This window comes from Pyrgilauda ruficollis, unplaced genomic scaffold, assembly GCF_017590135.1.
Source record: "Pyrgilauda ruficollis isolate IOZ18807 unplaced genomic scaffold, ASM1759013v1 scaffold87, whole genome shotgun sequence".
In the NCBI taxonomy this organism is placed as follows: Eukaryota; Metazoa; Chordata; class Aves; order Passeriformes; family Passeridae; genus Pyrgilauda; species Pyrgilauda ruficollis.
Window position 1 is genome coordinate 1,130,610 of NW_024530710.1, and position 15,983 is coordinate 1,146,592.

Genomic DNA, 15,983 nt, shown 5'->3' on the forward strand with positions numbered 1-15,983 from the left:
GTCTACTCCTGTGCTATTGCAGCGAGGCACATTAAACAAGCCCCAAGACAAAATACAGCAAATAAGTACAAGACAGCTCAGTTCAGCCTAAAACAAGTCAGCTACTTCTCTTTTTTTGCCTTATACACCACCATTAATGCAAAATAAATGCATGCTGGTAGAATATCAGTATCATGATCAGAATTTCTGCCACATTATCTTGAGTGTCAAAATCACAACAAGTCCTTAACCTCTGTGTACTAAGAGCCATTTACACAAACCCACTTTCACATGAATGAGAAATCAATTCAAGAGGCTCTGCTATAACAATATCTTTAGAGCACCAATATCAAAGGAGATTGTTTTTAAGTTGTGGCACAAATGGGAAGTACAAGTGGTTTCAGTTGTCAGAAAGGCAATTTTTCTTAACATATTTTACATTCTATAACATCACTGTGGCAGGTTATTCTTGTACCCCTGATCTTCCCACATTACCCTGCTGTTGGTATCTGGTGGGCTTTGCACAGAAAGCTTTTAGAAGTATTTGTAACGTCACCACTTTCTGTGTTGGTTACATAGGCTTCCAGAAACAAACAAACAAACCCTTCTGAAAGCAGCCATTAAAAGCTACACATTTATAAAACCTATTTCCTTGTTTAATAGAGGAAACAGCACTGAGCAAAACAAAACAGAACCTAGCTTTATATTTCTTGCAGCATGTCTGACTTCATATAAACTTTCCTACCAGTCAAAATCAAACAGAATTATTTAAACATATGGAATAGAGCCTTACTCAAATACAGCATCTCTTCTGCATGAGATCCTTCACTTCCAACCTTTTTTACACACACAAAGGTATGGGGACAACAAATTTTCCTGCTCTTTTTAAGTTTAATCCATATTAAGGGATTTGCACAAAAAGACTCACATTGTTACTGAAGAAGTTTTAAAGGTTCTTCACAAGAGGAAGCAAAACATTTAAAGATGTGTCAGCCAGACAAATGTTACTTTCATAAGAGCTACACAAGCCACAACAAAGAGTTCTCAAAATTAATAAGAAAATGGCAGGTATGCATTTGCTTTCACTTTGTAAATGTAATACTGAAGGTGTTTTCATATTTATTAAAATTAGCATAAATGAAAAACCTGTTAATCCACCCACAATATCAATGCAATATCAGTACTGGAACAGAGACTTCACAACATGTTAATCAGTTTGCTCAAAACATCTCCCCATCATCATTACAGGGGAACAATTCTGAGTTGCATGGAAAGATTTTTAAATCTTCAAGCATGCAGACAAGTTCAAGCTGCATGTAAGAGATAACACTAAAATGAGAGTGAATAATTATTAGAGATTATATGTGAAAGCAGAAGACAATTATCAAGATCTTTTCTGAACAACTGATACTCTGAAAAAATAATCCCATACAAGTTAAGTTAGCATAATGAAAAAGAACAGCTAATACAAGAAAAATAGGGCAGACACTGAAATGTTACTCATCCTTCAGTGTCTGTGATAATGGACAGCTGAAACATCATAAGCAAAAGAAACACCACCTGGATAAAATGGGAATGCACATCTACAAGTATTTGGGATAGGTCTGCACCACATCAGTGACCAGCTGGGTTAGAATTTTTATCTTGGCACCAGTCATGCAAGACCAAGACACAGACAGACTCTGCCCCAAGGGATGCAGCACCCACGTGTCACATTCTCTTTTCAGCACAGCCCCAGAGCTGGGGGCCTGTGCTGAGAACCTGGGTCAGGTCTAAAACACAGTAGAGCTCAGCAGGCTCTCAGCTCCTGCCTTTCCAAATCAAAGTTACTGCTGGAAACAATGAAACCAAGTTTGTGCAGCACTACCCCAAGCTAAAAAAGACTTACTGATCCTAAAGGAAATACTGAATTAAGATAAATACTTTACCACAGCTGCAGACAAAGAACTACTTCATTGAACTACCCAGTTTCACTCAGCATGGCCATCCTGTTAAACTTCTCCCTCCAAGAGAGATGGGGAGATGATGGGCTGGAAAAGGAAGCCAAAGTAGGGAAAAGAGACAGAAGACTTCAATTCTAGACTAAAGAGCTTTTCAGTCTTCTGTACAGGGCAAGCTATGCACCCGAATTTCGTGAAAGACACGCATTACTTATTCACATCATATGCAATCAGAATAATCCAAAGTATTATCCTAAAAGTTACTATCAGATAATGATAATGTGGTTCAAAACTCATGGTGGCAATACAGTGCTTTGGTACCTCAAACGGTGGCACACTAGATGCCAGAGGTTTTTTCTCCTATAAGCTGAAGGTCATACACTTTGAAACCCAGTATTTAGGAATGAGTCTCATATGTATTTTAGCTTCAGGAACTGCAATTTTACAGGCAACAAAACTCTTTAAATTATCGCTCAGAAATAGCTGTACTGTGAAAGTAATCTTTATATTAAAAAAAAAAGACTAAAAAAGAGTTTGTTTTTACTATGTCATTCTGACAGATAAATATTACTGACTACTATAAGCTTTCAAAACTTTCCTATTATTAATCTAGGTTTGGCAGAGGAACCAAACCAAGCATTTTAATATTCTCTGCAACTTTATAAAGTTATCCCTGACTGCTTATAAAATTTAGGCAAATTAACTGGCAAGCAAAGATTAATAAAGCATCTGTAAATGCTTAAATCGTGAAAGCTTCATGTCTCTTATTGGCTAGGATGTGCTTCTTTCCATGTTCATCCTTGAACCCAATCATGTCACGCCATTTGGGCAAAGAACCCTCCCTTGGCACAAGTTTAATGAGCCCTGCAGCTCAAGGGGAAGCAGTAAACAGAAAGGTGAGATCCAAGCTTTATGGAAGGTGTATACTAAGTTATAATTACAGAGGAAAACTGCTGCTTCATCTACAACATTAAATATTTGAGAAGTGAGCTGTAACTGGTAGCCACTATCAATGTGCATATGATTTACCTATGTCAAGACACTCAAATGTCCTAAATTCTCAGCTTTCCTTGTGATTGCTGTGTAATACTGTAGCTCAACATCTTCTTAACTTACAGACTGGCAAACTGCTATTAAGTGGTCATAGCTCTTCACTGATGATCCTATTATTGTTCTGTACCTAAAAGCAGCCTGCACATTACTTGGTGTGTCTGGGAATCACAAGATGTCCTTAGTTTTATTATCATACATTATTCTCAGTGAAAATCAGGCCTCAACAAACATCCATTGAATAATTACAAGCACATTAATGGCATCTTCCAAAGCATCTGGACTTCTGTTAAGGCTTTCTTTTTTCTCTCTCCAGACTCTGAAGCACTATATTTGAAGTTTCACTGTTTGCACTATCACACTTCAAACAGTATTCATATAGAACACAGTACAGACATATCGTATTTGTCTCAGCTAAAAAGGCAAACAGACTATGTCTAACATGTCATTACAGGAAAAAAAAGTGACAGTCTTTTTTTTCTATTGAGAGAGCAGGAATTTAATCGATTTGTATTCCAATTTAAATACCTGCATGTTATCCACAGCTACTGAGTCTTTTGTCTGGTGAGCTACAGACAGTTAGAAAGAAAAAATATTTCATGAACTTCCTGTTTTCAACAGATCAAAATACTTTGTACCCCTTGGCCTAAAATACGGAAAACAAAGAAATATTCTACAAGCAAAGAAACCCAAGCAAGTGTTTACCAGTTAGTAGTATCTTCTTGCAGTCTTAACAGAGAACTCCCTTCTTCAGATTACTGATGCAGCAGCTCGTCCTCACAATCTGAAAGAACAGAAGAACCCCATTAGACATAAACAATACATGGTATTTCAATCACATAAACCAGTGCCAGGGGTAAATCAAAGTTAATCCTGCAGTGCCAAGGAACCTACATAATCCTTTAGGAATGCAAATGAGACATGCCAATTTCAAAAACACTTGGTGATTTTATGGAAGTGACATTACAAGCAAACAGAGAAGCATCCTTACAAACTCTTCTGTGAGTCAGTAAGGCTATTAGCTAGCCATGATCACAAGCATCAGAAATAGAGCATTGCATCTCAGCATTACCGAGTTAAGTTACATATAGTTACAGCACAAAAAATAGAGCATTACATCTCTGCATTACGGAGCCAAGTTACACATAATTGCAGCAGAAAAAAGTAGGTCTCAGTTCAAGCTTTATTTACAGTGCCACATATATTGCACACAGGGAAAAGCACTTCATTGCTACAGTTTCCATCAGTTAAAGAAAAATGCCAGCAATGGAAGTTTTTACCTATCTGAACTTCTCTGGGGTTACAATGATTTTCTGCTTCGAAACTAAACTTTCTGGTTTAGAAAAATCAGTATTTGTATGGTCAGACAAAACAGCATTTCCTACGGAAATGCAGCACTGAGATTCCATTGCAAGCACTTGGAGGGTATTTCAGTTCATTTGGAGTAATTTATATAGCAAGCAGCCTACCATTTTTAGTACAGTAACTGGGTGATGAACTGCCCAGAACTGGTACCTTTCTGTTGTGGTGAAAGGTTCATAAGTCTTTTCCCTTTGGGGTTTGGTAGACTGCTTCTCTTTCAAGGATTTCAGCTAATTTAAATACTTGAGTGTTGTCACTTAAACTGTCTCCAGTAAAACCACTGCTGCTCTTGCTTCAGGTATTCCTGGCACCAGAATCCTTCTTTTTAATATCCCACATCTCAAAATTTCTTTTAAAGAGTGATCTTCCCATTTTGTCCTCCAATTCTCTTCCTACTTCTTAAAGCAAAGTCAAGCATATTCTACAACTTGTCTGTTTTTAGCACAAACTAGGTTTAGAAATATAAAATCCCTGTCATGTCATTTCAAATCCAGCTGAAGAGGCATGAAATATTCAGCGTTAATTTGTATTTAATCAGCTATCAGCAGTTCCTCTTACATCAGTTAATCCTGATTAATGGGCATTTAACAAAAATATGTTGCTTTACAGTTAAATTTCTAATCACAAACACCATAACATTACTGATTTGTCCCAGCTTGGGAAGGGTGGAGGGAAGAGGAAGAGTTATCAAGTATCGAGGCTGGGGAGTGATTTTAGTCACAGTGAAAACTCCCATTAAAAGATGCCACCCATGGCCTCCTGCCCTCTTTGCAAAGGAAAAACTTGCAACCCGAGGAGCCCTGCTAGGAGAAAGGAAGGCAAGGACTCTGAGATACTATGCCAAATATAATGGCCAGATAAAACCAAGGCATCCTATTCACAGCTACATCGAAGCAAGTAATTACAACACAGCTGAAAAGCAAAACCAAAGAAAGAGTAATATTAACTAATGACAACTTTTGCAAATTTGTGTCAAGGAGGTACCTAAGATAAGCAACTGCCTGTCAAGTTAATGTGTTGGTGGTTTGTTTTTTTTCCCTGCAAATGTTGTAAGAAGCACTATTTCTCTTTCTTGCAGAAGGGGAAATCTAAAAAATACCCAAAACACATTCACTCTATTAATGCACAGGCTTTGTTTAAACAATTGTTCCACCACCCTATTCAGTCCCCTTCATTCATGGACCTCTTGCCAGACAACTGCATAGGTTAACAATTATCTTATAAACTGAATGGAAGCCATAAGATCCTTTCATTCGTGCTGCTTGGCAAGAGCACAGCAGAGCAGCTCTATCCCTGCCTACAGTCCCTAAGAGAATTGGAAGTCTTGCTGCCTGAGTGACCATTTAAGAAACTCAACAAGTTCCTTCAATACACTCAATAAAAAAACTCTTCATTCTACCCTGCTACACTGCAGTATGAAAAGCTTCTTATTCAGTACCAAAAATGGATTTTTTCTCAAGCATGATTGATCATTTCATTAAACAGAAAAATTGCTATATTTCCACTGGTTAAATCTCCTTGTAACTACTGAAATCACAAGCAGGATTTTGGTTTACTGAAAAGAATACCTAAGCACACTGGAGACCCTTCTACCCTCTCCAGTCCTGCACTGCTCCCACTCGTGGCTGCTCAGCATTCCCTGTGCTCTAGTTCCTCCTCCCTGACAACCCATTCCTGCAGAAAGGGAAGCCAGCGCCAGCAGCAATAGCTGTGGGGCAATCCTGGATGGGAGAATCCCACCTGGCAGAACTGCCATATGTTACAGTGGATTGAAGATGATGGGCACATCCAGAAAAGCACTGGAAGCACATCATCTGCCAGCACAGGGCCAAGAATTAAGCCTGCTGGGATAGGAGGAACTGGAGAGGAAGGAGGCTGCTGCACAGGTGCACTGGGCAGCACTGCACACAGCAAGGGCAAGGGCGCTGAAGGGGGAGCACATGCAGAAAAAGCTGCAGAAAACGTGGCCTCTTTGGAAGATCTCTACAGCTTTCAAGGCAACAATTCCTTATATATGATCTAGATTAATCCTATTCAGTCCATAAAACCTGTCAAAAGAGATTTATTTTTCTTTTTAAATAACACATCCCCAAACTGCAACCTATGGTATAAATAGCATAGCTGAGAAAAACCAAGTTAGCTGCCATCTTAGTTTACAGACAAAATTTGTTCACAAACTGATTTTCTTTACTTCAATAGACCTTTGTGGAGTAAATTAACATTGTTTCTTAGACAGGCTAATGAGAATAGCAGGTGAACAACAAAAGAGTAAGCTCATTCCCAGGAGATATCCTTGCCTGCCCTCCACACACTGTGCTGGCATAGCTTTGTAGGATGATGAATTCAAAAGAAGGAAGCAGACAATAAACCTACTTGTTCCTGCTAAATTAGGGAGACTTCACCTCTTGATGTAAGCGACCATCCCTTACTTCATTAGTTTTGTCACTTAAGGGGAAGGTGGAATTAGCACAGCACCTGATTAAATCTTGTTCTTCATATAAAATTCAAGCTCAAGAAAACCATAAACCATAAAGATGCAAAAAGCCTTCTGTGAATCGCAGTGTTTGCTTTTCCCTGGTGTACATGTTTCAACAGGCAGAGGCACAGCAAGTGCTTCTCAAGCCTCCAAGTTTCACACTCATTTGAGCTACAGGGAAGAAAACTTCTGAGAAATTTATTAATGGCTACGTCCTCAGGAGCAAAGGGTAAAGCCACTAACACAGGGCTTAGTTGGTTTTAGTGAAGGATTCAGGGCACTCCATCCAAGACAGTTTGCTGAAATACTGAGGCAAAACAGCCAGTCAGATATAGCAGTGCCTACATAGAGCTTCAAGTTACATAATTTTGCAGTTTTTGCCACCATTAAAGCAAGACTGATGCTTACAGCCCATGTCAGAACTGGCTACATGTCTTCACAAGCAGGTAACAGGAATGACTCAGGGCTGAGATGCAGAGGGAGGCAGATGCAGAGTACAGTCCTTGGATTCTGCCCAAACCTTCAACTGCTGACCCAATAGCCCACACGCCAGGTCTCTGCCTTGCTCCAGTCAGACAATCACATCTCAAGGACACTACTGAAGTGACCATCTGGGGTGGCCTGAGATGCCATTTCCTCTTTATTTGGTAACCTACAGAGAATCTTCAAAAGCCCAGACAAATGTAGATTTCACAACTTAACATGCAGGCTATTTCAGCTCAAAAGCTTTCTCTGAATTCCATTTAGGAGTGACTCCACCTAGCCTGTATACCTACACTGTTGCATAGATATGAACCACATTTAAAAACCACACTGCACACACCATCTTTGCCTGTGCTTGATTTTGCTTAGTCCAAAACACAGAAAGCACAGGAGAGACAGTAATGTGGATTTAGGGTGATGTATCCTCCCTAACGCAGATCACAACAGACTGCTAGACACAACAGCCCATCCCAGGACACATCTGAAATGCAGAGTACACAAAATGAGTTGAACTTAAAAAAAGCCATAAAGATCCATAAAGATAACTAAGTGTCAGAAGGCTTATGGTAGCTTACAAACAATTCTGCTGTCAGACTAAGACAGCACACACATTGAGCAGTCAAAATAACCCCTGCAGAGCTTCTGGCAGGCTACTCTTCATAGTAAATAGCTATGCAAAAAAAGAGGCAGAAAGCAACACAACCAGTGTCCTACAAAAACAAGAAAACATAAAAATACTAGAATTCACTAATAGGTCCACAGCAAGAAAATTTGAGAATTTCATATCCCTCTAAAATGATACAGGCTACTTTTTTCCTTTATGAACATATTTTGCCAAAACTTTAATTTTCAGTTGAAAGAGGAAATTCTCCTGTGATTTGAGGAATTGGTAGTGTGAGAACTATTCAAAAATCCCCAGTTATTTGCTTCTGCACAGCTGAGAAAGTAAGCTGTAATTCCTTTATTTCCAGGACAGAAATGAAACAAAGTGTTTAAGATCAAATAATTACACTAAAACTCAATAGTCTGAGCTTCAACTGTACATCATGCAGTCAATAACACTGATGCAAAGACACATTCCAAGGTTAAAACTATTTGCCTGCAGAAGCCTGCAGCTCTGCTTCCATGTTACACTGGAGCACTCTAGTGACACCATTTTCAACAGCTAAATATTGCCTTTTTTACATTCATCAGAACAGCATGAGTTACAGGACTTATGTGTGTTAGTCCACACAGGTTTGAGCTGCAAAACCACTAACTATGGTTAAAAATGTACCTCTAGTATTTATTCATGTACTAGAAGCTAATTTTGTGAGTAAATTAGGATCACCCAGTTAGCTAAGAGTTGCAAAGACAGAGATGGAAGACACGCATAACCTTCCCTTGTCCTATGGCAAACATTTGGCAGAGGTTTAAAGTATCATCAGCCCGAGACATTGTATTCTCTGAAGTGCAATTTACCAAACAGAACACTGACCAGCTTTTCCTCCAGTAATTACTCCAAAGTCATATAAAGGATTTCCAGTTGTGAACACTTTCTCCTGTCAGTGCCGTATTGCAGCTTTCAAACACTGGACTTGGCTTTTCAAGCTCAGTACTGTGGCACTGTTTAGCAACTTCCCTTAAAAATACAGATTTTCAAAATAACTGTAAGTATTACAGAAGGACTGACATTTAGTAGATGACTATCCTTATCACTTTTTGCTTTATTATTTATTAATTACACTGGAAACAGTGTATGCTCCAATTCCAGTAGACTTTGCTAACACTGCAGAAGTTCTGACTCCCACCAGACTATTACTGACCTTCAAGCCCTAATTTACTCAGCTTTTTGGAGCTCAGGAACCTATATCTGCATTTTTTACAAATGCAGCAATAAGAAGAAAGTAGCTCTTGTGTAAAAAAACAACTAAACTGAAACTGCTAAATACTTATTCAATTTAGCCATACAATAAGCATATGCCTCTGTTTCAAAGACAAATGTGGAAGCAGTAAATATGCCAATCATTTGAATACTCTTATATTAGACAGGATTAAAGTTTAACTGTGAGCGGAGAAGAATACATTTGATGCCCGACTTGAAATAACACGTTGAGTATTTTCTCCAGTTACCTTTTGAAACAGAACTACTCTTCTGAGAGTGACTCAAGTCCTAGAGTGACTCAACTCAGAGATGAAGAGGCAGGACAGAGATGACATGTTCTCCAGATTAGTAATGGAGCAGGTTTCCACAGCAGGGTGAAAAGGGCAAGTACGTACAGACAGACTGAGATGGGACTAATCTTTTCCTATTTCTAATGAGAGGATGTTCTTGATAAATACAAAGAAAGAGGACAATTAATTTCATATCATGTAACTTACAGAAACTTGGTCAGAAGTGCAGAGTCCTTGCACAGTCTGGTAATTCTGATAATGAATGTCAGGAGCAGTTCTTTTGTCATAAAACGTTTTTGCCATACAGAGAAACAGGCACAAGGCACAACCTGGAATATTTCTTCACTCTCAAGTACAGATGCCACAAATTTTCTGACCTCAGATCTCAGTTAGTGTGTGTTTTCTCCTTGGATACACAACACTCAACCAAGGCACTGAATGACATTATAGAAACCAGGAATTAACACGTGGACTGACTGTCAGATCAGTCCTGTTTCTTCTACTGCCTTCAGAGGCACAATGAAAGAAGATCCTCATGTGACCAGAGCCAGTGGACCAGTTCTGCTTTCTAAGAGCTTTAACAGTTACAGTTAAGAGCAAGCTACACCAACTCTTTAGTAAGTTAAGGCTTGTAATTATAGGATAAAAGCTGCATATCCTAACTGCAAGATCAGTTTAATATCTCCCTTGGACAAAGATCTGTCCTAAGCAAAGACTAAATACAAAAGACTTTTCCACTCCATAAAAATTCCTGCTCACCAGGCTCTGTTGTGCTTAGTCTTTCCTAGATACACACCTGAAGCCCCTATTCATAACATGTCCCAGCTTCAGTGTCCTTCATATTCTTACTTAGAAAGTGTCCCAGCTTCAGCTGGGAGGGAGGCATGAGCCTGGCTCTCAGGCAGACAATCAATTCAAGACTCCTTAAATAGAGGGTAGAGTCAGGTGTCCCTTCTACCCATCATTATGCCAACAAGTCTATAATTTAAAAATTCTGAAGGGGGAAGACAGCCTAGGAAAGATGCTATGAAGCCCCTACTCTGGGCAGTTGGTCAATATATCCTTTTTTCCCCCCATTTTCTAATCAGCTGGATTTAGACAAGCTTGTTATCTAGTCCATAGAGAGGCAGGCTCTAGTTCCAGCTCTTAGTGATGTTTACAGTACCTAACTTTATCTGATGAGTAAATAGTTTAAGCTCTTAGCTTAAGCAGTCTGAATGATCTTTTCAGGATCCAATATTTGTTAAAAAAGAAAAAAATAAAACTGCAAAGCTTATGTTTGAGACCTCGAGTAGAAAGTCTCACCCTGACAAGGTTGTCTGTCGACTCTCAGCTTTTACATCCGCTTCTCACTACCAAGACATTAAAGGCAAGTGGACTCCTATTTCTGCACAGGAAATCTGATGAATTTTCAAGCCATTCTTACGTTCCCACATCCTCTCATTTAAGTATGTACTGAGATAGCACACGATCTTTGTTCAAAGGGTACTTGTAGATGCCATCATTTCCAGAGGCATTTTTCCTACATTTAATGTCCAAGTTACAACCTCAGTCAAAACAGGAGCACAACAATTTTTTCTATATTACCCTGTATTTGGAGTAACAAAGGAAGCATATTTAAGAACAAGTCTTACATTTTTCTGCTTAAGCAAAATTACAAACTCCAATGTTCAAATATTCACACACATGTTCTAGAGATTGCAGCAAGGCAGTTAGTTCATGCTTTGAAATCAAACTTTACTCTGGAACAGAAGTCAAATAATAATGAAAAAACCCCAAAAACAAAACAGCTTTTTTTTTTTTTTTTTTAGAGATGTGTCACACTACAAAGCTTTTTTGCTATTCTAAGGCTCAAAAGACTTACATAAAACTAACAGATTCTGAAGAGCCACTTTCCATTAAGAAATACAGCCACAAAACCCAGCTTAAATCCACATATGAAGAAAAGGAGCTGTATTATACAAAACTGGAATCATGGCCAGCATAATTCTGGCAGACATGAAGTTGCTGTATTTAAGTAAAACTCCAACAACAGACATGCATAGGTAGCAGCTTCCTTTCATCCAATTAGCATTTATTTCAGGCAGATGCCAGCACATTCAACAAGAGTATCATCAGTACAAGCACTTCAAGCATCCTGGAAAAAAAGCCCTAGGACCACCATCTTCAAGAGTATCACTGAAAACCAGGATAAATTGTACTAGTATGTGTAACCAGACTCGAAATTACGGTGCCTGGCTTCTACAATCTCCAAATTTAGATCAGGGACTCCATCAAACCATGGTGATGAGAGAGTTGCTCTACAGGCAGAGCATGCTTTAGGCTGCTCCTCCATGAGAAACCCACAGGGCCCTTTAGCACAGCGTGCAACCAGAGCACGGGCAGTGCCACACACAAGGTTAATGTTCAACCAAACAAAAGGCAGAGGCTCCAGAGCTCCTCAGAAAGGCGGGAACGGGAAGAGTGTGACAGGAATTGTGCGCCGGAAGCCCAGCACAAGCTCCAGCTTGGAGAGGTACAGAGGGAAGCACGTGCACACCATGGATGTGTAACTCCCAGCAAGGAGCTGGATCCATCACGTGGTGCTGCAGTGCTCATCCGTCCAAGGACTGTGATTCAGTGCCTACAGGGTGTGTTGGATTTAGTACAGATGCAAAAATTAATTGCACACCATATATGTGTCTGGCTGCTGACAGAAGAAGGCTACACACACAATTAGGAGCACTCAGAAAAGTTAAATCATCTGCTCTAACACGACTGGCTGAGCCTTGTTGGCCTCACTCAGTGAAACTACAGAAAGCTCCCATATCTCTCTCAGAAGGAGTCTCAGAGTAACTAAAGCTAGTTAACTTTGTCACAGTGTTTAGTTTGAGGGTCACCATGCCCAGCATGGGCTAAAACAAACATTACCTACTATGGAATTATTTGTATTGCCATTCATGAACTCACACAATTTATCAGGGACATCTCATGTGGCAAAGACACTGCCAAAGAACTGGATGATTTATGGGTGTTCTTATAGCAGAAATCTCTTATAGCAGGACCTTTCCAACAACAGACATTTTCCAGCAATCTCTGAATACTGGAATGTGACAAAAACAAGACAGAGGAAGTAAGAAGACTTACATAACGATAAATCTTCTTAATAAAGATATGCTTCTCACTGTGGCTGAACTAGAAAATTTCTTTTGCCTGATGGTATTGTCATAAGCACCAAAGAAAGCTCACTGACAAAAGGAGGGCTGACTTCACAAAACCCCTTTGCATGAACAAGAGGCTTCCAGTAGCTTTCTTGTCTTTAAATAAAAAATAATCTGGCTTTCAATAATTTAGTAACAAGACAAATATTAACTTATTCATTGTCTTATCACTCAAATCTAGAAATGGATGTTGGCCTTCTGGGCCTCCATCTCATTTTTGTGCAAATTGTTATTTTCTTAAAAATACAAGTATCATCAAAAATAGTATTAAAAACAAAGCCACCAACAATGACTAAGATCTTCCAGATCTGAAAGTATGAAAAGGTTTCACTTGGATCTACTTTCAGTTAATGTATCACTGCAGAGAAACTGAAGGAGTCCCATATCCTCTTACTAACTTTGCTTCTATCTTATAAACATGTTTTATGAGGAGTCATTCAGTTACAGAAACTCAGCCCAGCTGCTGCAGTAACTAGACAAATATGCATTTGATCCCTGCTTTTTACTACGACTTCCTATTTGCTTCCAGGTAATTAACACTGCCATACCTCAGGTCCTTATCTTATCTTCCTTCGTGATAAGGTCAAACATTCAACACTAAGAAGAGAAGGACTTTAGCCAGGTGTGTTGTCTTTGAATTCTGGTACAGCAAGAGCTGGTAAGGGCAGCAATGGATAAAGGCACGAGCACAGAAGAGGCTGTTTAGTGACTCTCCAGGCAGTCAGTGAGGATACTCTACTTGAAGCACACATGGAGAATACCTCCAAGATCTCTGCACTACATCACATTACAGACAGAAGCTGCTGAAGCAGTACAGACTCCAAAAATCAGATACTGCATTTCTATCCAGCAAAGATAGTAATGTTAAACTCTCATCCATCAGCCTGAAAAATAATGGAAATTACTGTTTTACTGCTGAAAACTTGAGCCTTTTAAGCCTTTAAGTTAAGGCCCTACAGACAGTAAGAAGTTAATTAATCATTTGAGACAGTCCAGTCTAATCCTGGATATAAACAGTGACTTCACTTCAAATATGCATGTTACAGTTCAAAAAAATCTTTTATTAAGACTATTTTAATTAAAAAAATCATTCAAGTGTTCCAAACTGCTGATCAAATTATCCTTTCACAAAGATAACAAAAATAATTTTTAAAAAAAGGAAAATATGCACATGTCAAACAATGTGATTGAGGGGAAAAAAGTTTTATCCAGATCAACCAACTTCAACACTGGCTACTGCTCAATTATCAGAGAGGAATGACATAATATGTCCTGTAGTTAGAATACACTTCTTAAAAAACAACACTGAACCTACACTGGCACAATTTCCTAAAATGAAAAATGAGTGTAAATGTACAATTTGCATTTTAGTAGGTGTATTTAATTTACAGAATAAGCTGCTGTCATGGAAGAAGCCTTCAAGCAAAAGAAATCTGTGCTCAGACCATTAACAAGATCCACAAATTCTATCCTCTCTCATACAACAAGAGTATATAACAAGTCTATAGAACTAGTGAAGAATAAACCATACCTGAAAAAGTAAAACCAGCTGTTTATTTTGCTAGTCAGTCAGACTATCCTCCATGATCATGAACACCACACTTACGACAAAACAGAGAAGTCATTAAGCAGTTCATGAGACCATGAAAAACATTCTCAAGAGCCAGGCAAGGAAACAAGGATAGTTCAGAAAGGTGGTATCTCTAACTCTGGTTCCGCGTCACATTCCTAACAGATAACAGAGGGCATGAGCAGCTGTGTTCCTCTGCCGACTCTGAAACCAGCAAATACAACATATCACAAGAGAAGATACAAAACTTCAAGCACACAGACCTTGCCCTAAAAGGTATCACATCCTGTTAATACCGGAATACAACAATAACAAGAACTAATTCACTGAGAAACCTCATATTTGAGGCAGTTTCTGGAGCCCCATGTGCTGCCTTTGTGCACACACATGGCACCACAAGAGCAACACTTGGTAGGAAATTAAACTCTGAGGAAATAATGTCTTCCTTACCTTAAACTCTTGTACACACTACCAAAGTTTTGATTATCATAAGGAATTATCAAACAGTATTTTACAGACTTTTAATTTCTTCCACCGAGCACTCTGCCTGGAATAGGAAAGAGCTGCTTCAGCACTCACTTATGTCAAGGATCACTGTTCCAAAAAGGTACATTGGGGTAGTGCCAAGCCACTGAAGCAGATTTATTTCACAAAACAGAGCTATAACTTTTCTACTAGACAATAAAAGCTACTGACTGCTTAAAGGCAGCGATTCTCAACCTCCTTCCAACTGCAGCTCTTCCTACTTTTTGTCATAATAAGCCCTAACTCTGCCAGCCCAGAGGCAGAACGCTGACTTTATTTCCTCTGAGACGTGTGACTGCAAGAGCAGGGGAATGGAAAACAGGATCATTCCTCAGCACACAAACTTAAGCAGAATTACTTCACACACAGAGTGACATGGAAGTTCAAAAGATCCACAAGGTGAAAAGAAGTGTACTGAAGACCAGATAAAGACAAAAAAGGGGTGTGGGAGAGGAAGAGAAAAAGAGACACAGCCAGAAACCAGCCCACAGACAGCTATACCTGATACATTCTACTATTCAAAATGCTGCTGTTGATGGGAACTTTTCCCTATAGTCACTGCACTCTGGGCTCCCACAAAGCTGCTGTGTTGCACCCACAACAGGACAGCTCTAGAATTTCTGGTTTAAATTGAATTAATATTTCATACCATCAATTTTATGACTGTCAAAGTTTTCCACTGCAAGCCCTAGTAAGTAAATAAAATGCTTAAATACATGATATACATTTCACATCTTACACTACTTTATATATTTACAATGGGGAAAAATGTGAGGCAAAGAACCCTAAACATCATGCACTCTTTACATAAAAACTGCTCTAAATTACACTCAGCCACATCAGCACCCTTCCTAAATTAACACAGAGAAATATGCTCCACAGAGAGCAACAGAACAGTTTAGTGTTTAACCCAAATCTATTGCTACCTTTTATCAGACATCAGAGCTCCACAAAAGTTTTCTTAACTATGAAATCTTTTGAAAGCCTCAGTACTAATAATGATTTAATACATTCTATGTGACTGTTCATGACTTTGGATCTGCCATCAGGCTGCCTGCTCCCTCACCCTCAGCAGGCTTCTCTGGTGTGCAAGCATTGTTATCAGGCACATTCAAATCAGTAAAGCACTCAAGTGTTGCAACACAGTTTAAAGTCAACACCATAAACGCCATTCCCAACATGCAAATTCATAGCTTTCAACCTTCTCCTTAGTGTGCTGAAGAATAAAAAACTTACTTTGGCCT

General features: G+C 39.1%; 1 protein-coding gene across 7 annotated transcripts in view; it reads right to left on the minus strand.

The window, feature by feature from the left end:
• Positions 1-15,983, minus strand: part of CYRIB (CYFIP related Rac1 interactor B) — a 74,722-nt gene that overhangs the window by 37,386 nt on the left and 21,353 nt on the right. For all 7 annotated transcript variants that reach the window (XM_041488087.1, XM_041488093.1, XM_041488090.1 and 4 more), the window contains exon 2: positions 3,675-3,753. The gene's annotated coding sequence lies outside the window, so the exon portion shown is untranslated. The remainder of the gene's footprint in view (positions 1-3,674; positions 3,754-15,983) is intronic.